This window comes from Lissotriton vulgaris, chromosome 3_1, assembly GCF_964263255.1.
Source record: "Lissotriton vulgaris chromosome 3_1, aLisVul1.2, whole genome shotgun sequence".
Taxonomy (NCBI): Eukaryota; Metazoa; Chordata; class Amphibia; order Caudata; family Salamandridae; genus Lissotriton; species Lissotriton vulgaris.
Window position 1 is genome coordinate 117,435,049 of NC_141689.1, and position 26,687 is coordinate 117,461,735.

The following is a 26,687-nucleotide window of genomic DNA, read 5'->3' on the forward strand; positions in this document are numbered from 1 at the left end:
AAACAATGGATTTAGTCCCAGATCTCTGTACTGGGGTGAATGTATGACATTGTTCTGCATTCTGTCCTTCAACAGTTGTTTTGCATTTGTCAACCCAAGTGGGATAGGTATGCTCAGACGTGAGTCCCATGCTCTCCACACCACTGGAGTCACGCTATCCTGGCTGAAGACGGCTGATAGCCAGAAACCGGTCCTAGGATGCTTGATTTCGGTCCAGGAAAGACATGGCTTGGCAGTTTGGGCTCGACTGTTCCCATGAGGCAGAGGGTCAATGCTGATTTGCATATGGCCATGTCTGCACTGGGGTGGTGTGGACTGCAAAAAAACTTTGGATTTAGGCCCAGATCTCTGTACTGGGCTGAATGTATGACATTGTTCTACATTCTGTCCATCAACTGTTGTTTTGCATTTGTCAACCCAAGTGGGATGGGTATGCTCCGACGTGAGTCCCATGCTCTCCACACCACTGGAGTCAAGCTATCCTGGCTGAAGACGGCTGATAGCCGGAAACCGGTCCAAGGATGCTTGATTCCGGTCCAGGAAAAACATGGCTTGGCAGTTCGGGCTAGACTGTTCCCACGAGGCACAGGGTCAAGGCTGATTTGCATATGGCCATGTCTGAACTGGGGTGGTGTGGAGTGCAAAAAAAAGATAGATTTTGGCCCAGATCTCTGTACTGGGGTGAATGTATGACATTGTTCTGCATTCTGTCCATCAAGTGTTGTTTTGTATTTGTCAACCCAAGTGGGATGGGTATGCTCAGAAGTGAGTCCCATGCTCTCCACACCACTGGAGTCAAGCTATCCTGGCTGAAGACGGCTGATAGCCAGAAACCGGTTCAATGATCCTTGATTCCGGTCCAGGAAAGACATGGCTTGGCAGTTCGGGCTGGACTGTTCCCACGAGGCACAGGGTCAAGGCTGATTTGCATGTGGCCATGTCTGAACTGGGGTGGTGTGGAGTGCAAAAAAACGATGGATTTAGGCTCAGATCTCTGTACTGGGGTGAATATATGACATAGTTCTGCATTCTGTCCATCAACTGTTGTTTTGCATTTGTCACCCCAAGTGGGATGGGTATGCTCAGTAGTGAGTCCCATGCTCTCCACACCAATGGAGTCAAGCTATCCTGGCTGAAGACGGCTGATAGCCAGAAACCGGTAAAAGGATGCTTGATTCCGGTCTAGGAAAGACATGGCTTGGCAGTTCGGGCTGGACTGTTTCCACGAGGCACAGGGTCAAGGCTGATTTGCATATGGCCATGTCTGCACTGGGGTGGTGTGGAGTGCAAAAAAAGATGGATTTAGGCCTAGATCTCTGTACTGGGGTCAATGTATGCCATTGTTCTGCATTCTGTTCATCAACTGTTGTTTTGTATTTGTCACCCCAAGTGGGTTGGGTATGCTCAAATGTGAGTCCCATGCTCTCCGCACGACTGGAGTCAAGCTATCCTGGCTGAAGACGGCTGATAGCCTGAAACCGGTCCTAGGATGCTTGATTCCAGTCCAGGAAAGATATGGCTTGGCAGTTCGGGCTGGACTGTTCCCATGAGGCACAGGGTCAATACTGATTTGCATATGGCCATGTCTTAACTGGGGTGGTGTTGAGTACGAAAAAAAAACAATGGATTTAGGCCCAGATCTCTGTACTGGGGTGAATGTATGACATTGTTCTGCATACTGTCGTTCAACAGTTGTTTTGCATTTGTCAACCCAAGTGGGATGGGTATGCTCAGTAGTGAGTCCCATGCTCTCCACACCAATGGAGTCAAGCTATCCTGGCTGAAGACGGCTGATAGCAAGAAACCGGTAAAAGGATGCTTGATTCCGGTCCAGGAAAGACATGGCTTGGCAGTTCGGGCTGGACTGTTTCCACGAGGCACAGGGTCAAGGCTGATTTGCATATGGCCATGTCTGCACTGGGGTGGTGTGGAGTGCAAAAAAAGATGGATTTAGGCCTAGATCTCTGTACTGGGGTGAATGTATGACATTGTTCTGTATTCTGTCCATCAACTGTTGTTTTGCATTTGTCTCCCCAAGTGGGATGGGTATGCTCAGACGTGAGTCCCATGCTCTCCACACCACTGGAGTCAAGCTATTCTGGCTGAAGACGGCTGATAGCCAGAAACTGGTCCTAGGATGCCTGATTCCAGTCCAGGAAAGACAAAGCTTGGCAGTTCGGGCTGGACTGTTCCCATGAGGCACAGGGTCAATACTGATTTGCATATGGCCATGTCTTAACTGGGGTGGTGTTGAGTACAAAAAAAAACAATGGATTTAGGCCCAGATCTCTGTACTGGGGTGAATGTATGACATTGTTCTGCATACTGTCGTTCAACAGTTGTTTTGCATTTGTCAACCCAAGTGGGATAGGTATGCTCAGACGTGAGTCCCATGCTCTCCACACCACTGGAGTCACGCTATCCTGGCTGAAGACGGCTGATAGCCAGAAACCGGTCCTAGGATGCTTGATTTTGGTCCAGGAAAGACATGGCTTGGCAGTTTGGGCTCGACTGTTCCCATGAGGCAGAGGGTCAATGCTGATTTGCATATGGCCATGTCTGCACTGGGGTGGTGTGGACTGCAAAAAAACGTTGGATTTAGGCCGAGATCTCTGTACTGGGCTGAATGTATGACATTGTTCTGCATTCTGTCCATCAACTGTTGTTTTGCGTTTGTCAACTCAAGTGGGATAGGTATGCTCCGACGTGAGTCCCATGCTCTCCACACCACTGGAGTCAAGCTATCCTGGCTGAAGACGGCTGATAGCCGGAAACCGGTCCAAGGATGCTTGATTCCGGTCCAGGAAAAACATGGCTTGGCAGTTCGGGCTAGACTGTTCCCACGAGGCACAGGGTCAAGGCTGATTATCATATGGCAATGTCTGAACTGGGGTGGTGTGGAGTTCAAAAAAAAGATGGATTTTGGCCCAGATCTCTGTATTGGGGTGAATGTATGACATTGTTCTGCATTCTGTCCATCAACTGTTGTTTTGCATTTGTCACCCCAAGTGGGATGGGTATGCTCAGAAGTGAGTCCCATGCTCTCCACACCACTGGAGTCAAGCTATCCTGGCTGAAGACGGCTGATAGCCAGAAACCGGTTCAATGATCCTTGATTCCGGTCCAGGAAAGACATGGCTTGGCAGTTCGGGCTGGACTGTTCCCACGAGGCACAGGGTCAAGGCTGATTTGCATATGGCCATGTCTGAACTGGGGTGGTGTGGAGTGCAAAAAAAAGATGTATTTAGGCCCAGATCTTTGTACTGGGATGAATGTATGACATTGTTCTTCATTCTGTCCATCAACTGTTGTTTTGCATTTGTCACACCAAGTGGGTTGGGTACGCTCAGATGTGAGTCCCATGCTCTCCACACCACTGGAGTTAAGCTATCCTGGCTGAAGACGGCTGATAGCCTGAAACCAGTCCTAGGATGCTTGATTCCAGTCCAGGAAAGACATGGCTTGGCAGTTCGGGCTCGACTGTTCCCATGAGACAGTGGGTCAAGGCTGATTTGCATATGGCCATGTCTGCACTGGGGTGGTGTGGAGTGCAAAAAAACGATGGATTTAGGCCCAGATCTCTGTACTGGGGTGAATGTATGACATTGTTCTGCATTCTGTCCATCAACTGTTGTTTTGCATTTGTCAACCCAAGTGGGATGGGTATGCTCAGACGTGAGTCCCATGCTCTCCACACCCCTGGAGTCAAGCTATCCTGGCTGAAGACGGCTGATAGCCAGAAACCAGTCCAAGGATGCTTGATTCCGGTCCAGGAAAGACATGGCTTGGCAGTTTGGGCTGGACTGTTCCCACGAGGCACAGGGTCAAGGCTGATTTGCATATGGCCATGTCTGAACTGGGGTGGTGTGGAGTGCAAAAAAATGATGGATTTAGGCCCAGATCTCTGTACTGGGGTGAATGTATGACATTGTTCTGTATTCTGTCCATCAACTGTTGTTTTGCATTTGTCACCCCAAGTGGGATGGGTATGCTCAGACGTGAGTCCCAGGCTCTCCACACCACTGGAGTCAAGCTATCCTTGCTGAAGACGGCTGATAGCCAGAAACCGGTCCTAGGATGCTTGATTCCAGTCCAGGAAAGACATGACTTGGCAGTTTAGGCTGGACTGTTCCCATGAGGCTCAGGGTCAAGGCTGATTTGCATATTGCCATGTCTTAACTTGGGTGGTGTGGAGTGAAAAAAAAAACGTTGGACTTAGGCCCAGATCTCTGTACTGGGGTGAATGTATGACATTGTTCTGCATTATGTCCATCAACAGTTGTTTTGCATTTGTCAACCCAAGTGGGATAGGTATGCTGAGACGTGAGTCCCATGCTCTCCACACCAATGGAGTCAAGCTATCCTGGCTGAAGACGGCTGAAAGCCAGAAACCAGTCCTAAGATGCTTGATTCCGGTCCAGGAAAGACATGGCTTGGCAGTTAGGGCTGGACTGTTCTCATGGGGCAGAGGGTCAAGCTGATTTGCATACGGCCATGTCTGAACTGGGGTGGTGTGGAGTGCAAATAAACGATGGATTTAGGCTCAGATCTCTGTACTGGGTGTGAATGTATGACATTGTTCTGCATTCTGTCCATCAACTGTTGTTTTGCATTTGTCACCCCGAGTGGGATGGGTATGCTCAGACGTGAGTCCCATACTCTCCACACCACTGGAGTCAAGCTATCCTGGCTGAAGATGGCTGATAGCCAGAAACCGGTCCTAGGATGCTTGATTCCGGTCCAGGAAAAACATGGCTTGGCAGTTCGGGCTGGACTGTTCCCATGAAGCACAGGTTCAAGGCTGATTTGCATATTGCCATGTCTGGACTGGGGTGGTGTGGAGTGCAAAAAAATGATGGATTTAGGCCCAGATCTCCGTACTGGGGTAAATGTATGACATTGTTCTGCATTCTGTCCATCAACTGTTGCTTTGCATTTGTCACCCCTAGTGGGATGGGTATGTTCAGACATGAGTCCCATGCTCTCCACACCACTGGAGTCAAGCTATCCTGGCTGAAGACGGCTGATAGCCAGAAACCAGTCTTAGGATGCTTGATTCCGGTCCAGGAAAGAAATTGCTTGGCAGTTCCGGCTGGACTGATCCCATGAGGCACAGGGTCAAGGCTGATTTGCATATGGCCATGTCTGGATGGGGTGGTGTGGAGTGCAAAACAACTATGGATTTAGGCCCAGATCTCTGTACTGGGGTGAATGTATGACATTGTTCTGCATTCCGTCCATCAACTGTTGTTTTGCATTTGTCACCCCAAGTGGGATGGGTATGCGCAGACGTGAGTCTCATGCTCTCCACACCACTGGAGTCAAGCTATCCTTGCTGAAGACGGCTGATAGCCAGAAACCGGTCTTAGGATGCTTGATACCAGTCCAGGAAAGACAAAGCTTGGCAGTTCGGGCTGGACTGTTCCCATGAGGCACAGGGTCAATACTGATTTGCATATGGCCATGTCTTAACTGGGGTGGTGTTGAGTACAAAAAAAAACAATGGATTTAGGCCCAGATCTCTGTACTGGGGTGAATGTATGACATTGTTCTGCATACTGTCGTTCAACAGTTGTTTTGCATTTGTCAACCCAAGTGGGATAGGTATGCTCAGACGTGAGTCCCATGCTCTCCACACCACTGGAGTCACGCTATCCTGGCTGAAGACGGCTGATAGCCAGAAACCGGTCCTAGGATGCTTGATTTCGGTCCAGGAAAGACATGGCTTGGCAGTTTGGGCTCGACTGTTCCCATGAGGCAGAGGGTCAATGCTGATTTGCATATGGCAATGTCTGCACTGGGGTGGTGTGGACTGCAAAAAAACGTTGGATTTAGGCCGAGATCTCTGTACTTGGCTGAATGTATGACATTGTTCTGCATTCTGTCCATCAACTGTTGTTTTGCATTTGTCAACTCAAGTGGGATGGGTATGCTCCGACGTGAGTCCCATGCTCTCCACACCACTGGAGTCAAGCTATACTGGCTGAAGACGGCTGATAGCCAGAAACCGGTCCAAGGATGCTTGATTCCGGTCCAGGAAAAACATGGCTTGGCAGTTCGGGCTGGACTGAACCCATGAGGCACAGGGTCAAGGCTGATTTGCATATGGCCATGTCTGGATGGGGTGGTGTGGAGTGCAAAAAAACTATGGATTTAGGCCCAGATCTCTGTACTGGGGTGAATGTATGACATTGTTCTGCATTCCGTCCATCAACTGTTGTTTTGCATTTGTCACCCCAAGTGGGATGGGTATGCGCAGACGTGAGTCTCATGCTCTCCACACCACTGGAGTCAAGCTATCCTTGCTGAAGACGGCTGATAGCCAGAAACCGGTCCTAGGATACTTGATTCCGGTCCAGGAAAGACATGGCTTGGCAGTTCGGGCTGGACTGTTCCCATGAGGCACAGGGTCAAGGCTGATTTGCACATGGCCAAGTCTGCACTGGGGTGGTGTGGAGTGCAAAAAAAACATGGATTTAGGCCCAGATCTCTGTACTGGGGTGAATGTATGACATTGTTCTGCATTCTGTCCATCAACTGTTGTTTTGCATTTGTCAACCCAAGTGGGATGGGTATGCTCAGACGTGAGTACCATGCTCTCCACACCACTGGAGTCAAGCTTTCCTGGCTGAAGACGGCTGATAGCCAGAAACCGGTCCTAGGATGCTTTTTTCCGGTCCAGGAAAAACATGGCTTGGCAGTTCGGGCTAGACTGTTCCCACGAGGCACAGGGTCAAGGCTGATTATCATATGGCAATGTCTGAACTGGGGTGGTGTGGAGTTAAAAAAAAAGATGGATTTTGGCCCAGATCTCTGTACTGGGGTGAATGTATGACATTGTTCTGCATTCTGTCCATCAACTGTTGTTTTGCATTTGTCACCCCAAGTGGGATGGGTATGCTCAGAAGTGAGTCCCATGCTCTCCACACCACTGGAGTCAAGCTATCCTGGCTGAAGACGGCTGATAGCCAGAAACCGGTTCAATGATCCTTGATTCCGGTCCAGGAAAGACATGGCTTGGCAGTTCGGGCTGGACTGTTCCCACGAGGCACAGGGTCAAGGCTGATTTGCATATGGCCATGTCTGAACTGGGGTGGTGTGGAGTGCAAAAAAAAGATGTATTTAGGCCCAGATCCTTGTACTGGGATGAATGTATGACATTGTTCTTCATTCTGTCCATCAACTGTTGTTTTGCATTTGTCACACCAAGTGGGTTGGGTACGCTCAGATGTGAGTCCCATGCTCTCCACACCACTGGAGTTAAGCTATCCTGGCTGAAGACGGCTGATAGCCTGAAACCAGTCCTAGGATGCTTGATTCCAGTCCAGGAAAGACATGGCTTGGCAGTTTGGGCTGGACTGTTCCCATGAGGCTCAGGGTCAAGGCTGATTTGCATATGGCCATGTCTTAACTTGGGTGGTGTGGAGTGAAAAAAAAAACGATGGACTTAGGCCCAGATCTCTGTACTGGGGTGAATGTATGACATTGTTCTGCATTCTGTCCATCAACTGTTGTTTTGCATTTGTCAACCCAAGTGGGATGGGTATGCTCAGACCTGAGTCCCATGCTCTCCACACCACTGGAGTCAAGCTTTCCTGGCTGAAGACGGCTGATAGCCAGAAACCGGTCCTAGGATGCTTTTTTCCGGTCCAGGAAAAACATGGCTTGGCAGTTCGGGCTAGACTGTTCCCACGAGGCACAGGGTCAAGGCTGATTATCATATGGCAATGTCTGAACTGGGGTGGTGTGGAGTTAAAAAAAAAGATGGATTTTGGCCCAGATCTCTGTACTGGGGTGAATGTATGACATTGTTCTGCATTCTGTCCATCAACTGTTGTTTTGCATTTGTCACCCCAAGTGGGATGGGTATGCTCAGAAGTGAGTCCCATGCTCTCCACACCACTGGAGTCAAGCTATCCTGGCTGAAGACGGCTGATAGCCAGAAACCGGTTCAATGATCCTTGATTCCGGTCCAGGAAAGACATGGCTTGGCAGTTCGGGCTGGACTGTTCCCACGAGGCACAGGGTCAAGGCTGATTTGCATATGGCCATGTCTGAACTGGGGTGGTGTGGAGTGCAAAAAAAAGATGTATTTAGGCCCAGATCCTTGTACTGGGATGAATGTATGACATTGTTCTTCATTCTGTCCATCAACTGTTGTTTTGCATTTGTCACACCAAGTGGGTTGGGTACGCTCAGATGTGAGTCCCATGCTCTCCACACCACTGGAGTTAAGCTATCCTGGCTGAAGACGGCTGATAGCCTGAAACCAGTCCTAGGATGCTTGATTCCAGTCCAGGAAAGACATGGCTTGGCAGTTCGGGCTCGACTGTTCCCATGAGACAGTGGGTCAAGGCTGATTTGCATATGGCCATGTCTGCACTGGGGTGGTGTGGAGTGCAAAAAAACGATGGATTTAGGCCCAGATCTCTGTACTGGGGTGAATGTATGACATTGTTCTGTATTCTGTCCATCAACTGTTGTTTTGCATTTGTCACCCCAAGTGGGATGGGTATGCTCAGACGTGAGTACCATGCTCTCCACACCACTGGAGTCAAGCTATCCTTGCTGAAGACGGCTGATAGCCAGAAACCGGTCCTAGGATGCTTGATTCCAGTCCAGGAAAGACATGGCTTGGCAGTTTGGGCTGGACTGTTCCCATGAGGCTCAGGGTCAAGGCTGATTTGCATATGGCCATGTCTTAACTTGGGTGGTGTGGAGTGAAGAAAAAAAACGATGGACTTAGGCCCAGATCTCTGTACTGGGGTGAATGTATGACATTGTTCTGCATTCTGTCCATCAACTGTTGTTTTGCATTTGTCAACCCAAGTGGGATAGGTATGCTCAGACGTGAGTCCCATGCTCTCCACACCAATGGAGTCAAGCTATCCTGGCTGAAGACGGCTGATAGCCAGAAACCGGTCCTAAGATGCTTGATTCCGGTCCAGGAAAGACATGGCCTGGCAGTTAGGGCTGGACTGTTCTCATGGGGCAGAGGGTCAAGCTGATTTGCATACGGCCATGTCTGAACTGGGGTGGTGTGGAGTGCAAATAAACGATGGATTTAGGCTCAGATCTCTCTACTGGGTGTGAATGTATGACATTGTTCTGCATTCTGTCCATCAACTGTTGTTTTGCATTTGTCACCCCGAGTGGGATGGGTATGCTCAGACGTGAGTCCCATACTCTCCACACCACTGGAGTCAAGCTATCCTGGCTGAAGATGGCTGATAGCCAGAAACCAGTCCTAGGATGCTTGAATCCGGTCCAGGAAAAACATGGCTTGGCAGTTCGGGCTGGACTGTTCCCATGAAGCACAGGGTCAAGGCTGATTTGCATATTGCCATTTCTGGACTGGGGTGGTGTGGAGTGCAAAAAAATGATGGATTTAGGCCCAGATCTCCGTACTGGGGTGAATGTATGACATTGTTCTGCATTCTGTCCATCAACTGTTGCTTTGAATTTGTCACCCCTAGTGGGATGGGTATGTTCAGACATGAGTCCCATGCTCTCCACACCACTGGAGTCAAGCTATCCTGGCTGAAGACGGCTGATAGCCAGAAACCAGTCTTAGGATGCTTGATTCCGGTCCAGGAAAGACATTGCTTGGCAGTTCCGGCTGGACTGATCCCATGAGGCACAGGGTCAAGGCTGATTTGCATATGGCCATGTCTGGATGGGGTGGTGTGGAGTGCAAAAAAACTATGGATTTAGGCCCAGATCTCTGTACTGGGGTTAATGTATGACATTGTTCTGCATTCCGTCCATCAACTGTTGTTTTGCATTTGTCACCCCAAGTGGGATGGGTATGCGCAGACGTGAGTCTCATGCTCTCCACACCACTGGAGTCAAGCTATCCTTGCTGAAGACGGCTGATAGCCAGAAACCGGTCCTAGGATACTTGATTCCGGTCCAGGAAAGACATGGCTTGGCAGTTCGGGCTGGACTGTTCCCATGAGGCACAGGGTCAAGGCTGATTTGCACATGGCCAAGTCTGCACTGGGGTGGTGTGGAGTGCAAAAAAAACATGGATTTAGGCCCAGATTTCTGTACTGGGGTGAATGTATGACATTGTTCTGCATTCTGTCCATCAACTGTTGTTTTGCATTTGTCAACCCAAGTGGGATGGGTATGCTCAGACGTGAGTCCCATGCTCTCCACACCACTGGAGTCAAGCTTTCCTGGCTGAAGACGGCTGATAGCCAGAAACCGGTCCTAGGATGCTTTTTTCCGGTCCAGGAAAGACATGGCTTGGCTGTTCGTGCTGGACTGTTCCCATGAGGCACAGGGTCAAGGCTGATTTGAATATGGCCATGTCTGAACTGGGGTGGTGTGGAGTGCAAAAAAACGATGGATTTAGGCCCAGATCTCTGTACTGGGGTGAATATATGACATTGTTCTGCATTCTGTTCATCAACTGTTGTTTTGTATTTGTCACCCCAAGTGGGTTGGGTATGCTCAGATGTGAGACCCATGCTCTCCACACCACTGGAGTCAAGCTATCCTGGCTGAAGACAGCTGATAGCCTGAAACCGGTCCTAGGATGCTTGATTCCAGTCCAGGAAAGACATGGCTTGGCAGTTCGGGCTGGACTGTTCTCATGAGGCACAGGGTCAAGGCTGATTTGCATATGGCCATGTCTGAACTGGGGTGGTGTGGAGGGCAAAAAACAATGGATTTAGGCCCAAATCTCTGTACTGGGGTGAATGTATGACATTGTTCTGTATTTTGTCCATCAACAGTTGTTTTGCATTTGTCAACCCAAGTGGGATAGGTATGCTCAGACATGAGTCCCATGCTCTCCACACCACTGTATCACGCTATCCTGGCTGAAGACGGCTGATAGCCAGAAACCAGTCCTAGGATGCTTCATTTCGGTCCAGGAAAGACATGGCTTGGCAGTTTTGGCTCGACTGTTCCCATGAGGCAGAGGGTCAATGCTGATTTGCATATGGCCATATCTGCACTGGGGTGGTGTGGACTGCAAAAAAACGTTGGATTTAGGCCGAGATCTCTGTACTGGGCTGAATGTATGACATTGTTCTGCATTCTGTCCATCAACTGTTGTTTTGCATTTGTCAACCCAAGTGGGATGGGTATGCTCCGTTGTGAGTCCCATGCTCTCCACACCACTGGAGTCAAGCTATCCTGGCTGAAGACGGCTGATAGCCAGAAACCGGTCCAAGGATGCTTGATTCCGGTCCAGGAAAAACATGGCTTGGCAGTTCGGGCTAGACTGTTCCCACGAGGCACAGGGTCAAGACTGATTTGCATATGGCCATGTCTGAACTGGGGTGGTGTGGAGGGCGAAAAAACAATGGACTTATGCCCAAATCTCTGTACTGGGGTGAATGTACGACATTGTTCTGCATTCTGTCCATCAACTGTTGTTTTGCATTTGTCACTCCAAGTGGGATGGGTATGCTCAGACGTGAGTCCCATGCTCTCCACACCACTGGAGTCAAGCTATCCTGGCTGAAGACGGCTGATAGCCAGAAACCGGTCCTAGGATGCTTGATTCCGGTCCAGGAAAGACATGGCTTGGCAGTTTGGGCTGGACTGTTCCCATGAGGCAGAGGGTCAATGCTGATTTGCATATGGCCATGTCTGCACTGAGGTGGTGTGGACTGCAAAAAAACGTGGGATTTAGGCCGAGATCTCTGTACTGGGATGAATGTATGACATTGTTCTGCATTCTGTCCATCAACTGTTGTTTTGCATTTGTCAACCCAAGTGGGATGGGTATGCTCCGACGTGAGTCCCATGCTCTCCACACCACTGGAGTCAAGCTATCCTGGCTGAAGACGGCTGATAGCCGGAAACCGGTCCAAGGATGCTTGATTCCGGTCCAGGAAAGACATGGCTTGGCAGTTCGGGCTGGACTGTTCCCACGAGGCACAGGGTCAAGGCTGGTTTGCATATGGCCATGTCTGAACAGGGGTGGGGTGGAGTGCAAAAAAATGATGGATTTAGGCCCAGATCTCTGTACTGGGGTGAATATATGACATAGTTCTGCATTCTGTCCATCAACTGTTGTTTTGCATTTGTCACCCCAAGTGGGATGGGTATGCTCAGAAGTGAGTCCCATGCTCTCCACACCAATGGAGTCAAGCTATCCTGGCTGAAGACGGCTGATAGCCAGAAACCGGTAAAAGGATGCTTGATTCCGGTCCAGGAAAGACATGGCTTGGCAGTTCGGGCTGGACTGTTCCCACGAGGCACAGGGTCAAGGCTGATTTGCATATGGCCATGTCTGAACTGGGGTGGTGTGGAGTGCAAAAAAAGATGGATTTAGGCCTAGATCTCTGTACTGGGGTCAATGTATGACATTGTTCTGCATTCTGTTCATCAACTGTTGTTTTTGTATTTGTCACCCCAAGTGGGTTGGGTATGCTCAGATGTGAGTGCCATGCTCTCCACACCACTGGAGTCAAGCTATTCTGGCTGAAGACGGCTGATAGCCAGAAACCGGTCATAGGATGCTTGATTCCAGTCCAGGAAAGACAAAGCTTGTCAGTTTGGGCAGGACTGTTCCCATGAGGCACAGGGTCAATACTGATTTGCATATGGCCATGTCTTAACTGGGGTGGTGTGGAGTACAAAAAAAAACAATGGATTTAGGCCCAGATCTCTGTACTGGGGTGAATGTATGACATTGTTCTGCATTCTGTCCTTCAACAGTTGTTTTGCATTTGTCAACCCAAGTGGGATAGGTATGCTCAGACGTGAGTCCCATGCTCTCCACACCACTGGAGTCACGCTATCCTGGCTGAAGACGACTGATAGCCAGAAACCGGTCCTAGGATGCTTGATTTCGGTCAAGGAAAGACATGGCTTGGCAGTTTGGGCTCGACTGTTCCCATGAGGCAGAGGGTCAATGCTGATTTGCATATGGCCATGTCTGCACTGGGGTGGTGTGGACTGCAAAAAAACGTTGGATTTAGGCCGAGATCTCTGTACTGGGATGAATGTATGACATTGTTCTGCATTCTGTCCATCAACTGTTGTTTTGCATTTGTCACCCCAAGTGGGATGGGTATGCTCCGACGTGAGTCCCATGCTCTCCACACCACTGGAGTCAAGCTATCCTGGCTGAAGACGGCTGATAGCCAGAAACCGGTTCAATGATCCTTGATTCCGGTCCAGGAAAAACATGGCTTGGCAGTTCGGGCTAGACTGTTCCCACGAGGCACAGGGTCAAGGCTGATTATCATATGGCCATGTCTGCACTGGGGTGGTGTGGAGTGCAAAAAACGATGGATTTAGGCCGAGATCTCTGTACTGGGGTGAATGTATGACATTGTTCAGCATTCTGTCCATCAACTGTTGTTTTGCATTTGTCAACCCAAGTGGGATGGGTATGCTCAGACGTGAGTCCCATGCTCTCCACACCACTGGAGTCAAGCTATCCTGGCTGAAGACGGCTGATAGCCAGAAACCGGTCCAAGGATGCTTGATTCCGGTCCAGGAGAGACATGGCTTGGCAGTTCGGGCTGGACTGTTCCCACGAGGCACAGGGTCAAGGCTGATTTGCATATGGCCATGTCTGAACTGGGGTGGTGTGGAGTGCAAAAAAAAAGATGGATTTAGGCCCAGATCTCTGTACTGGGGTGAATGTATGACATTGTTCTGTATTCTGTCCATCAACTGTTGTTTTGCATTTGTCACCCCAAGTGGGATGGGTATGCTCAGACGTGAGTCCCATGCTCTCCACACCACTGGAGTCAAGCTATCCTTGCTGAAGACGGCTGATAGCCAGAAACCGGTCCTAGGATGCTTGATTCCAGTCCAGGAAAGACATGGCTTGGCAGTTTGGGCTGGACTGTTCCCATGAGGCACAGGGTCAAGGCTGATTTGCATATGGCCATGTCTTAACTTGGGTGGTGTGGAGTGAAAAAAAAACAATGGACTTAGGCCCAGATCTCTGTACTGGGGTGTATGTATGACATTGTTCTGCATTATGTCCATCAACAGTTGTTTTGCATTTGTCTACCCAAGTGGGATGGGTATGTTCAGACATGAGTCCCATGCTCTCCACACCACTGGAGTCAAGCTATCCTGGCTGAAGACGGCTGATAGCCAGAAACCAGTCTTAGGATGCTTGATTCCGGTCCAGGAAAGACATTGCTTGGCAGTTCCGGCTGGACTGATCCCATGAGGCACAGGGTCAAGGCTGATTTGCATATGGCCATGTCTGGATGGGGTGGTGTGGAGTGCAAAAAAACTATGGATTTAGGCCCAGATCTCTGTACTGGGGTTAATGTATGACATTGTTCTGCATTCCGTCCATCAACTGTTGTTTTGCATTTGTCACCCCAAGTGGGATGGGTATGCGCAGACGTGAGTCTCATGCTCTCCACACCACTGGAGTCAAGCTATCCTTGCTGAAGACGGCTGATAGCCAGAAACCGGTCCTAGGATACTTGATTCCGGTCCAGGAAAGACATGGCTTGGCAGTTCGGGCTGGACTGTTCCCATGAGGCACAGGGTCAAGGCTGATTTGCACATGGCCAAGTCTGCACTGGGGTGGTGTGGAGTGCAAAAAAAACATGGATTTAGGCCCAGATTTCTGTACTGGGGTGAATGTATGACATTGTTCTGCATTCTGTCCATCAACTGTTGTTTTGCATTTGTCAACCCAAGTGGGATGGGTATGCTCAGACGTGAGTCCCATGCTCTCCACACCACTGGAGTCAAGCTTTCCTGGCTGAAGACGGCTGATAGCCAGAAACCGGTCCTAGGATGCTTTTTTCCGGTCCAGGAAAGACATGGCTTGGCTGTTCGTGCTGGACTGTTCCCATGAGGCACAGGGTCAAGGCTGATTTGAATATGGCCATGTCTGAACTGGGGTGGTGTGGAGTGCAAAAAAACGATGGATTTAGGCCCAGATCTCTGTACTGGGGTGAATATATGACATTGTTCTGCATTCTGTTCATCAACTGTTGTTTTGTATTTGTCACCCCAAGTGGGTTGGGTATGCTCAGATGTGAGACCCATGCTCTCCACACCACTGGAGTCAAGCTATCCTGGCTGAAGACAGCTGATAGCCTGAAACCGGTCCTAGGATGCTTGATTCCAGTCCAGGAAAGACATGGCTTGGCAGTTCGGGCTGGACTGTTCTCATGAGGCACAGGGTCAAGGCTGATTTGCATATGGCCATGTCTGAACTGGGGTGGTGTGGAGGGCAAAAAACAATGGATTTAGGCCCAAATCTCTGTACTGGGGTGAATGTATGACATTGTTCTGTATTTTGTCCATCAACAGTTGTTTTGCATTTGTCAACCCAAGTGGGATAGGTATGCTCAGACATGAGTCCCATGCTCTCCACACCACTGTATCACGCTATCCTGGCTGAAGACGGCTGATAGCCAGAAACCAGTCCTAGGATGCTTCATTTCGGTCCAGGAAAGACATGGCTTGGCAGTTTTGGCTCGACTGTTCCCATGAGGCAGAGGGTCAATGCTGATTTGCATATGGCCATATCTGCACTGGGGTGGTGTGGACTGCAAAAAAACGTTGGATTTAGGCCGAGATCTCTGTACTGGGCTGAATGTATGACATTGTTCTGCATTCTGTCCATCAACTGTTGTTTTGCATTTGTCAACCCAAGTGGGATGGGTATGCTCCGTTGTGAGTCCCATGCTCTCCACACCACTGGAGTCAAGCTATCCTGGCTGAAGACGGCTGATAGCCAGAAACCGGTCCAAGGATGCTTGATTCTGGTCCAGGAAAAACATGGCTTGGCAGTTCGGGCTAGACTGTTCCCACGAGGCACAGGGTCAAGGCTGATTTGCATATGGCCATGTCTGAACTGGGGTGGTGTGGAGGGCGAAAAAACAATGGACTTATGCCCAAATCTCTGTACTGGGGTGAATGTACGACATTGTTCTGCATTCTGTCCATCAACTGTTGTTTTGCATTTGTCACTCCAAGTGGGATGGGTATGCTCAGACGTGAGTCCCATGCTCTCCACACCACTGGAGTCAAGCTATCCTGGCTGAAGACGGCTGATAGCCAGAAACCGGTCCTAGGATGCTTGATTCCGGTCCAGGAAAGACATGGCTTGGCAGTTTGGGCTGGACTGTTCCCATGAGGCAGAGGGTCAATGCTGATTTGCATATGGCCATGTCTGCACTGAGGTGGTGTGGACTGCAAAAAAACGTGGGATTTAGGCCGAGATCTCTGTACTGGGATGAATGTATGACATTGTTCTGCATTCTGTCCATCAACTGTTGTTTTGCATTTGTCAACCCAAGTGGGATGGGTATGCTCCGACGTGAGTCCCATGCTCTCCACACCACTGGAGTCAAGCTATCCTGGCTGAAGACGGCTGATAGCCGGAAACCGGTCCAAGGATGCTTGATTCCGGTCCAGGAAAGACATGGCTTGGCAGTTCGGGCTGGACTGTTCCCACGAGGCACAGGGTCAAGGCTGGTTTGCATATGGCCATGTCTGAACAGGGGTGGGGTGGAGTGCAAAAAAATGATGGATTTAGGCCCAGATCTCTGTACTGGGGTGAATATATGACATAGTTCTGCATTCTGTCCATCAACTGTTGTTTTGCATTTGTCACCCCAAGTGGGATGGGTATGCTCAGAAGTGAGTCCCATGCTCTCCACACCAATGGAGTCAAGCTATCCTGGCTGAAGACGGCTGATAGCCAGAAACCGGTAAAAGGATGCTTGATTCCGGTCCAGGAAAGACATGGCTTGGCAGTTCGGGCTGGACTGTTCCCACGAGGCACAGGGTCAAGGCTGATTTGCATATGGCCATGTCTGAACTGGGGTGGTGTGGAGTGCAAAAAAAGATGGATTTAGGCCTAGATCTCTGTACTGGGGTCAATGTATGACATTGTTCTGCATTCTGTTCATCAACTGTTGTTTTTGTATTTGTCACCCCAAGTGGGTTGGGTATGCTCAGATGTGAGTGCCATGCTCTCCACACCACTGGAGTCAAGCTATTCTGGCTGAAGACGGCTGATAGCCAGAAACCGGTCATAGGATGCTTGATTCCAGTCCAGGAAAGACAAAGCTTGTCAGTTTGGGCAGGACTGTTCCCATGAGGCACAGGGTCAATACTGATTTGCATATGGCCATGTCTTAACTGGGGTGGTGTGGAGTACAAAAAAAAACAATGGATTTAGGCCCAGATCTCTGTACTGGGGTGAATGTATGACATTGTTCTGCATTCTGTCCTTCAACAGTTGTTTTGCATTTGTCAACCCAAGTGGGATAGGTATGCTCAGACGTGAGTCCCATGCTCTCCACACCACTGGAGTCACGCTATCCTGGCTGAAGACGACTGATAGCCAGAAACTGGTCCTAGGATGCTTGATTTCGGTCAAGGAAAGACATGGCTTGGCAGTTTGGGCTCGACTGTTCCCATGAGGCAGAGGGTCAATGCTGATTTGCATATGGCCATGTCTGCACTGGGGTGGTGTGGACTGCAAAAAAACGTTGGATTTAGGCCGAGATCTCTGTACTGGGATGAATGTATGACATTGTTCTGCATTCTGTCCATCAACTGTTGTTTTGCATTTGTCACCCCAAGTGGGATGGGTATGCTCCGACGTGAGTCCCATGCTCTCCACACCACTGGAGTCAAGCTATCCTGGCTGAAGACGGCTGATAGCCAGAAACCGGTTCAATGATCCTTGATTCCGGTCCAGGAAAAACATGGCTTGGCAGTTCGGGCTAGACTGTTCCCACGAGGCACAGGGTCAAGGCTGATTATCATATGGCCATGTCTGCACTGGGGTGGTGTGGAGTGCAAAAAACGATGGATTTAGGCCGAGATCTCTGTACTGGGGTGAATGTATGACATTGTTCAGCATTCTGTCCATCAACTGTTGTTTTGCATTTGTCAACCCAAGTGGGATGGGTATGCTCAGACGTGAGTCCCATGCTCTCCACACCACTGGAGTCAAGCTATCCTGGCTGAAGACGGCTGATAGCCAGAAACCGGTCCAAGGATGCTTGATTCCGGTCCAGGAGAGACATGGCTTGGCAGTTCGGGCTGGACTGTTCCCACGAGGCACAGGGTCAAGGCTGATTTGCATATGGCCATGTCTGAACTGGGGTGGTGTGGAGTGCAAAAAAAAAGATGGATTTAGGCCCAGATCTCTGTACTGGGGTGAATGTATGACATTGTTCTGTATTCTGTCCATCAACTGTTGTTTTGCATTTGTCACCCCAAGTGGGATGGGTATGCTCAGACGTGAGTCCCATGCTCTCCACACCACTGGAGTCAAGCTATCCTTGCTGAAGACGGCTGATAGCCAGAAACCGGTCCTAGGATGCTTGATTCCAGTCCAGGAAAGACATGGCTTGGCAGTTTGGGCTGGACTGTTCCCATGAGGCACAGGGTCAAGGCTGATTTGCATATGGCCATGTCTTAACTTGGGTGGTGTGGAGTGAAAAAAAAACAATGGACTTAGGCCCAGATCTCTGTACTGGGGTGTATGTATGACATTGTTCTGCATTATGTCCATCAACAGTTGTTTTGCATTTGTCTACCCAAGTGGGATAGGTATGCTCAGACGTGAGTCCCATGCTCTCCACACCAATGGAGTCAAGCTATCCTGGCTGAAGACGGCTGATAGCCAGAAACCGGTCCTAGGATTCTTGATTCCGGTCCAGGAGAGACATGGCTTGGCAGTTAGGGCTGGACTGTTCTCATGGGGCAGAGGGTCAAGCTGATTTGCATACGGCCATGTCTGAACTGGGGTGGTGTGGAGTGCAAATAAACGATGGATTTAGGCTCAGATCTCTGTACTGGGTGTGAATGTATGACATTGTTCTGCATTCTGTCCATCAACTGTTGTTTTGCATTTGTCACCCCGAGTGGGATGGGTATGCTCAGACGTGAGTCCCATACTATCCACACCACTGGAGTCAAGCTATCCTGGCTGAAGATGGCTGATAGCCAGAAACCGGTCCTAGGATGCTTGATTCCGGTCCAGGAAAAACATGGCTTGGGAGTTCGGGCTGGACTGTTCCCATGAGGCGCAGGGTCAAGGCTGATTTGCATATTACCATGTCTGGACTGGGGTGGTGTGGAGTGCAAAAAAATGATGGATTTAGGCCCAGATCTCTGTACTGGGGTGAATGTATGACATTGTTCTGCATTCTGTCCATCAACTGTTGCTTTGCATTTGTCACCCCTAGTGGGATGGGTATGCTCAGACGTGAGTCCCATGCTCTCCACACCACTGGAGTCAAGCTATCCTGGCTGAAGACGGCTGATAGCCAGAAACCAGTCTTAGGATGCTTGATTCCGGTCCAGGAAAGACATTGCTTGGCAGTTCGGGCTGGACTGATCCCATGAGGCACAGGGTCAAGGCTGATTTGCATATGGCCATGTCTGGATGGGGTGGTGTGGAGTGCAAAAAAACTATGGATTTAGGCCCAGATCTCTGTACTGGGGTGAATGTATGACATTGTTCTGCATTCTGTCCATCAACTGTTGTTTTGCATTTGTCAACCTAAGTTGGATGGGTATGCTCAGACGTGAGTCCCATGCTCTCCACACCACTGGAGTCAAGCTTTCCTGGCTGAAGACGGCTGATAGCCAGAAACCGGTCCTAGGATGCTTTTTTCCGGTCCAGGAAAGACATGGCTTGGCAGTTCGTGCTGGACTGTTCCCATGAGGCACAGGGTCAAGGCTGATTTGCATATGGCCATGTCTGAACTGGGGTGGTGTGGAGTGCAAAAAAACGATGGATTTAGGCCCAGATCTCTGTACTGGGGTGAATATATGACATAGTTCTACATTCTGTCCATCAACTGTTGTTTTGCATTTGTCACCCCAAGTGGGATGGGTATGCTCAGAAGTGAGTCCCATGCTCTCCACACCAATGGAGTCAAGCTATCCTGGCTGAAGACGGCTGATAGCCAGAAACCGGTAAAAGGATGCTTGATTCCGGTCCAGTAAAGACACGGCTTGGCAGTTCGGGCTGGACTGTTCCCACGAGGCACAGGGTCAAGGCTGATTTGCATATGGCCATGTCTGAACTGGGGTGGTGTGGAGTGCAAAAAAAGATGGATTTAGGCCTAGATCTCTGTACTGGGGTCAATGTATGACATTGTTCTGCATTCTGTTCATCAACTGTTGTTTTGTATTTGTCACCCCAAGTGGGTTGGGTATGCTCAGACGTGAGTCCCATGCTCTCCACACCACTGGAGTCAAGCTTTCCTGGCTGAAGACGGCTGATAGCCAGAAACCGGTCCTAGGATGCTTTTTTCCGGTCCAGGAAAGACATGGCTTGGCAGTTCGGGCTGGACTGTTCCCATGAGGCACAGGGTCGAGGCTGATTTGCATATGGCCATGTCTGAACTGGGGTGGTGTGGAGGGCAAAAAACAATGGATTTAGGCCCAAATCTCTTTACTGGGGTGAATGTATGACATTGTTCTGTATTCTGTCCATCAACTGTTGTTTTGCATTTGTCTCCCCAAGTGGGATGGGTATGCTCAGACGTGAGTCCCATGCTCTCCACACCACTGGAGTCAAGCTATTCTGGCTGAAGACGGCTGATAGCCAGAAACCGGTCCTAGGATGCTTGATTCCAGTCCAGGAAAGACAAAGCTTGGCAGTTCGGGCTGGACTGTTCCCATGAGGCACAGGGTCAATACTGATTTGCATATGGCCATGTCTTAACTGGGGTGGTGTGGAGTACACAAAAAACAATGGATTTAGGCCCAGATCTCTGAACTGGGGTGAATGTATGACATTGTTCTGCATTCTGTCCTTCAACAGTTGTTTTGCATTTGTCAACCCAAGTGGGATAGGTATGCTCAGACATGAGTCCCATGCTCTCCACATCACTGTATCACGCTATCCTAGCTGAAGACGGCTGATAGCCAGAAACCGGTCCTAGGATGCTTGATTTCGGTCCAGGAAAGACATGGCTTGGCAGTTTGGGCTCGACTGTTCCCATGAGGCAGAGTGTCAATGCTGATTTGCATATGGCCATGTCTGCACTGGGGTGGTGTGGACTGCAAAAAAACGTTGGATTTAGGCCGAGATCTCTGTACTGGGCTGAATGTATGACATTGTTCTGCATTCTGTCCATCAACTGTTGTTTTGCATTTGTCAACCCAAGTGGGATGGGTATGCTCCGACGTGAGTCCCATGCTCTCCACACCACTGGAGTCAAGCTATCCTGGCTGAAGACGGCTGATAGCCGGAAACCGGTCGAAGGATGCTTGATTCCGGTCCAGGATAAATATGGCTTGGCAGTTCGGGCTAGACTGTTCCCATGAGGCACAGGGTCAAGGCTGATTTGCATATGGCCATGTCTGAACTGGGGTGGTGTGGAAAGCAAAAAAAGATGGATTTTGGCCCAGATCTCTGTACTGGTGTGAATGTATGACATTGTTCTGCATTTTGTCCATCAACTGTTGTTTTGCATATGTCACCCCAAGTGGGATGGGTATGCTCAGATGTGAGTCCCATGCTCTCCACACCACTGGAGTCAAGCTATCCTGGCTGAAGACGGCTGATAGCCAGAAACCGGTCCTAGGATGCTTGATTCCAGTCCAGGAAAGACATGGCTTGGCAGTTCGGGCTGGACTGTTCCCGTGTGGCACAGGGCCAAGGCTGATTTGCATATGGCCATGTCTTAACTTGGGTGGTGTGGAGGGTGAAAAAACAATGGACTTATGCCCAAATATCTGTACTGGGGTGAATGTATGACATTGTTCTGCATTCTGTCCATCAACTGTTGTTTTGCATTTGTCACTCCAAGTGGGATGGGTATGCTCAGACGTGAGTCCCATGCTCTCCACACCACTGGAGTCAAGCTATCCTGGCTGAAGACGGCTGATAGCCAGAAACCGGTCCTAGGATGCTTGATTCCGGTCCAGGAAAGACATGGCTTGGCAGTTTGGGCTCGACTGTTCCCATGAGGCAGAGGGTCAATGCTGATTTGCATATGGCCATGTCTGCACTGGGGTGGTGTGGACTGCAAAAAAACATAGGATTTAGGATAGTTCTCTGTACTGGGCTGTATGTATGACATTGTTCTGCATTCTGTCCATCAACTGTTGTTTTGCATTTGTCAACCCAAGTGGGATGGGTATGCTCCGACGTGAGTCCCATGCTCTCCACACCACTGGAGTTAAGCTATCCTGGCTGAAGACGGCTGATAGCCGGAAACCGGTCCAAGGATGCTTGATTCCGGTCCAGGAAAAACATGGCTTGGCAGTTCGGGCTAGACTGTTCCCATGAGGCACAGGGTCAAGGCTGATTTGCATATGGCCATGTCTTAACTTGGGTGGTGTGGAGTGAAAAAAACAAACGATGGACTTAGGCCCAGATCTCTGTACTGGGGTGAATGTATGACATTGTTCTGCATTATGTCCATCAACAGTTGTTTTGCATTTGTCAACCCAAGTGGGATAGGTATGCTCAGACGTGAGTCCCATGCTCTCCACACCAATGGAGTCAAGCTATCCTGGCTGAAGACGGCTGATAGCCAGAAACCGGTCCTAGGATGCTTGATTCCGGTCCAGGAAAGACATGGCTTGGCAGTTAGGGCTGGACTGTTCTCATGGGGCAGAGGGTCAAGCTGATTTGCATACGGCCATGTCTGAACTGGGGTGGTGTGGAGTGCAAATAAACGATGGATTTAGGCTCAGATCTCTGTACTGGGTGTGAATGTATGACATTGTTCTGCATTCTGTCCATCAACTGTTGTTTTGCATTTGTCACCCCGAGTGGGATGGGTATGCTCAGACGTGAGTCCCATACTCTCCACACCACTGGAGTCAAGCTATCCTGGCTGAAGATGGCTGATAGCCAGAAACCGGTCCTAGGATGCTTGATTCCGGTCCAGGAAAAACATGGCTTGGGAGTTCGGGCTGGACTGTTCCCATGAGGCACAGGGTCAAGGCTGATTTGCATATTGCCATGTCTGGACTGGGGTGGTGTGGAGTGCAAAAAAATGATGGATTTAGGCCCAGATCTCTGTACTGGGGTGAATGTATGACATTGTTCTGCATTCTGTCCATCAACTGTTGCTTTGCATTTGTCACCCCTAGTGGGATGCGTATGCTCAGACGTGAGTCCCATGCTCTCCACACAACTGGAGTCAAGCTATCCTGGCTGAAGACGGCTGATATGAAAAAATACAGTGGGAGGGTCAAGAAGGGCATTTTTAACGACCAGGGCAACTTAGGCCCTTATATCAACTAGAAAAACAACAAGAAAGTAGCCTGGTCCCAAATCAATGCTTGTGTGCCATGTAGAGCCTAGAACCTAGAATCCATTAGTAACACTTAAGTGAAAACACTGAGCTAGAAAAAATCCCATCAGCCCACCCATTTGGTGGAGTGTCGTCACGTGGGAAATGTATCATGAATCCAGATCTTAGTCAAGGCATCCAATGTTGGTGCAAAAGATGGATTCTGTAGATATAATCTTAGCCCACAGTGTTTCACTGGTGATGCCAATGGAGTGCAGTGCAGGTGAAAAAAGTGCAAGTGAATATAAAATTGACTCAAAGAACCAAAAATGAATTTATTAGGTATGGTGCTGAGGTCAAGATTAAAACAACAGAGCCCAATAGTTTGAAATAATAACTATATCGGGGCGTGATGTGGTGGGGTCGACATGTTTCAGCTAGATGGACAATTGGTCCTAGCTTTCTTCAGGACCTAGTGAATACTGCGACTGCAAATGAAAAGTGAATTACAGAAAATAGTGAACTTGTACACTTTGTAATGGATGAATCCTACCAGTCACTCTGAGCCCAGATGTATACTAGTGGCAATCCAATAATGCGGTCTTTCCTAAAACAAAAAGAAAGAGTGTACAACTCTATCAGATATGTATAATGGTATCTAGGATACAACAGACTAGACAGGCACACAAACAAAACAGAGGAACAACTTTCCTCGGTAAGCAGTAGTCATGAAGTACTACCTGGTATTCTGTGTATAGATCACAAAACATTCAAAGATATATTAACTCACCCAGCTTTTTGTGGGAGTAAGCCTCACCTCACCCGGCACCCACTCGGGAAAAAGGAGGCCCCGCTCTGTTAGAATGGAAATAAAATGAGCACCTCAGAAAAATATCAAAGGTACTAGGGTCCATGTGGTCACCTACTTCCAATATTTAACTAACAAAATCTAGTTGTGAAAGAAGGAGACTCAACCTTTTTGGAACATATGACATGAACTATGCAGGGGTAGTCAGAAAGGGAAAGCCAAACCTAGATAAAGAAGTATGGCTTGGGAGCATGGCATTAAGATGACAGAAATGTCAAATCAAACAGTATCTATTTACAGGTCCTAAAACACAGACTAGGGGTCATTGCACAGAGCATCCTACCTCTCCGTCGGTACCTCAGCTCCTACGTCCGAGTGGAAGTGGAGGTAACTGACCTAGTCGCTTACATGACCTTTTATATCCCACCAAATTGGTTAATTGCCTGCAGCTGTCGGAAAAACCTTTATCTTGCTGTTAGGCTTAGTGTCAAAAACGCGCTCGCGCCACCAGGCAATGCTAATTTGAAACGCATGCGCAGTAGACGCGAAGCGTTCTGTATTAAGAAACGCTCACGTCTCCTAGAATGTAAGCATCTGCTGCACATGCGCGCTGCGAGCAATTGCTTCAGCGCGATCTGCGCAGACTCAATATCTGTGCACTTTCAATGCCAGGATTTTATCGGCGGACCCTTTGTTTGCCTACATGCCAGTGTTGCGCTGACTGCTCATGCGCGCTGCGTGTATAGCGTTTCTATATGCGGCGCGCTGCAGTCTGGTATTACTAAAGCGCGCTTTGGATATGTATGGCAGGTGTAGAGCTGCACATAGATATTGGAGCTGCCCTAGTGTGGTAACGTAAGTGGCAGTCCACTAAGATGTTCGTTATGAAATGTATTAAAGACACTACATAGGCAAATGTATGTGCCTAGCATCTATTTGTACAGACATGTTCAGATGAACGTTGTAGTGTGCCAAAGGTGTATTAGCACTATCTTCAGGGGGCAGAATGTTAATATTGTCAAGGCAACATGTGGGATACATAGAGATGTATAATGGGCCTGAAAAGGGAAAACTACCCTTAGAGGACGCAGTGAGTGTGAAGAATACTACTGTGTTTTTGGATGCAAATCTCAGAGTCACCTAGTCACATGACTGCGTATCAGTGGACCTCCTGATAATTCATAATGATGTCCATGGTATTTCATCATTGAGTCCTTGAACATGGCTCTTAAGAAGGAAAATCCACCTCTGTTCCTTTCTAAATAGAAATTTCGACACATCAGTAATGTGATGAGGGATGTAAGGCTGTTCTAAGATAACCCATTTCATGTCATCAGCTGCATGTTTAGAATCCAGGAAATGATTAGTAAGTTTAGTTGCTTGTTTGCGACACCTGATGGTACTTTTGTGTTCTCCGATTCTCAGTTTGATTTTCCTAGTAGTGTAGCCAATATATCTCAAAGAACAGGGGCATGTGATCATGTAGATGACGTTATCGGTGTTACAATTTGTATGTTTCTTGAGGACCCACGTCCTACCTGTCCCGATGTCAACTGTGTTGGTTTTGGTTGTCTGTGGGCACACACTACATGTACCACATGGGTAGTGGCCAGAGACCGGGGGTAGACCCCACAAGGTAGCCGAACTTTCTTTATTATGTATCCGAGGTCTAGTGTGGACAAGGGAGTCTCGCAAACTTGGTGCCCTTTTGAATGCAAACAGAGGGGGGGGAATGTTGGCATCAGTAGTGTTAAGAATCCCCCAGTGCTTTCGAACTGTCCTCTGAACATTAGTTGACAAGGCATTGAATGTGCTGACAAAAGTGAGTCGTTCCATTGGTGGTTTTGATGGACGTCTTTCAATCAATGACTCACGATTATTATTTGATGCACGTTTCCATGCTCTTCTAACAAGATGTTTAGGGTACTGGCGTTCCTGAAGTTGGGTAGCCAGAACAGTGGCATGCTTTTCAAACAGATTTTTAGATGAGCAATTCCTCCTGACTCGGAGGAATTGGCCTACCGGGAGATTCTCCCTTAAGGAACGTGGATGATGGCTATTAAAGAGTAAAAGTGAGTTTCTCGCCATGGGTTTAGTGTATAACTCACTTTGAAGGCCACCAGCTTCTGGAAAGATGAATAAGTCCAGAAAGGAGAGTCTTTCGTGACTATATTCCAACGTGAAGTTAAGATGTTCATTGCATTCGTTCAACCATAGATGGAATAGCTGAACTTCTGCCACTGAGCCTCGCCATACTACAAAAATATCATCTATATACCTCTTCCATAGCACCAGATGATCAAAGAATGGGTTGCTATGGTTGAGGATATGATTTTGTTCGAACTGATGTACGTAGAGGTTGGCGAGGCTCGGAGCAAAGACACTCCCCATGGAGGTCCCGGAGATTTGAAGGAACAGTTGTTCTTCAAATTTGAAGAAATTTCTCTTCATGGCCAATTCTGCGCAGGTCAAGATGAAATGGACTGGGGTGATGCTATCTTAATACAGAACGCTTCGCGTCTACTGCGCATGCGTTTCAAATTAGCATTGCCTGGTGGCGCGAGCGCGTTTTTGACACTAAGCCTAACAGCAAGATAAAGGTTTTTCCGACAGCTGCAGGCAATTAACCAATTTGGTGGGATATAAAAGGTCATGTAAGCGACTAGGTCAGTTACCTCCACTTCCACTCGGACGTA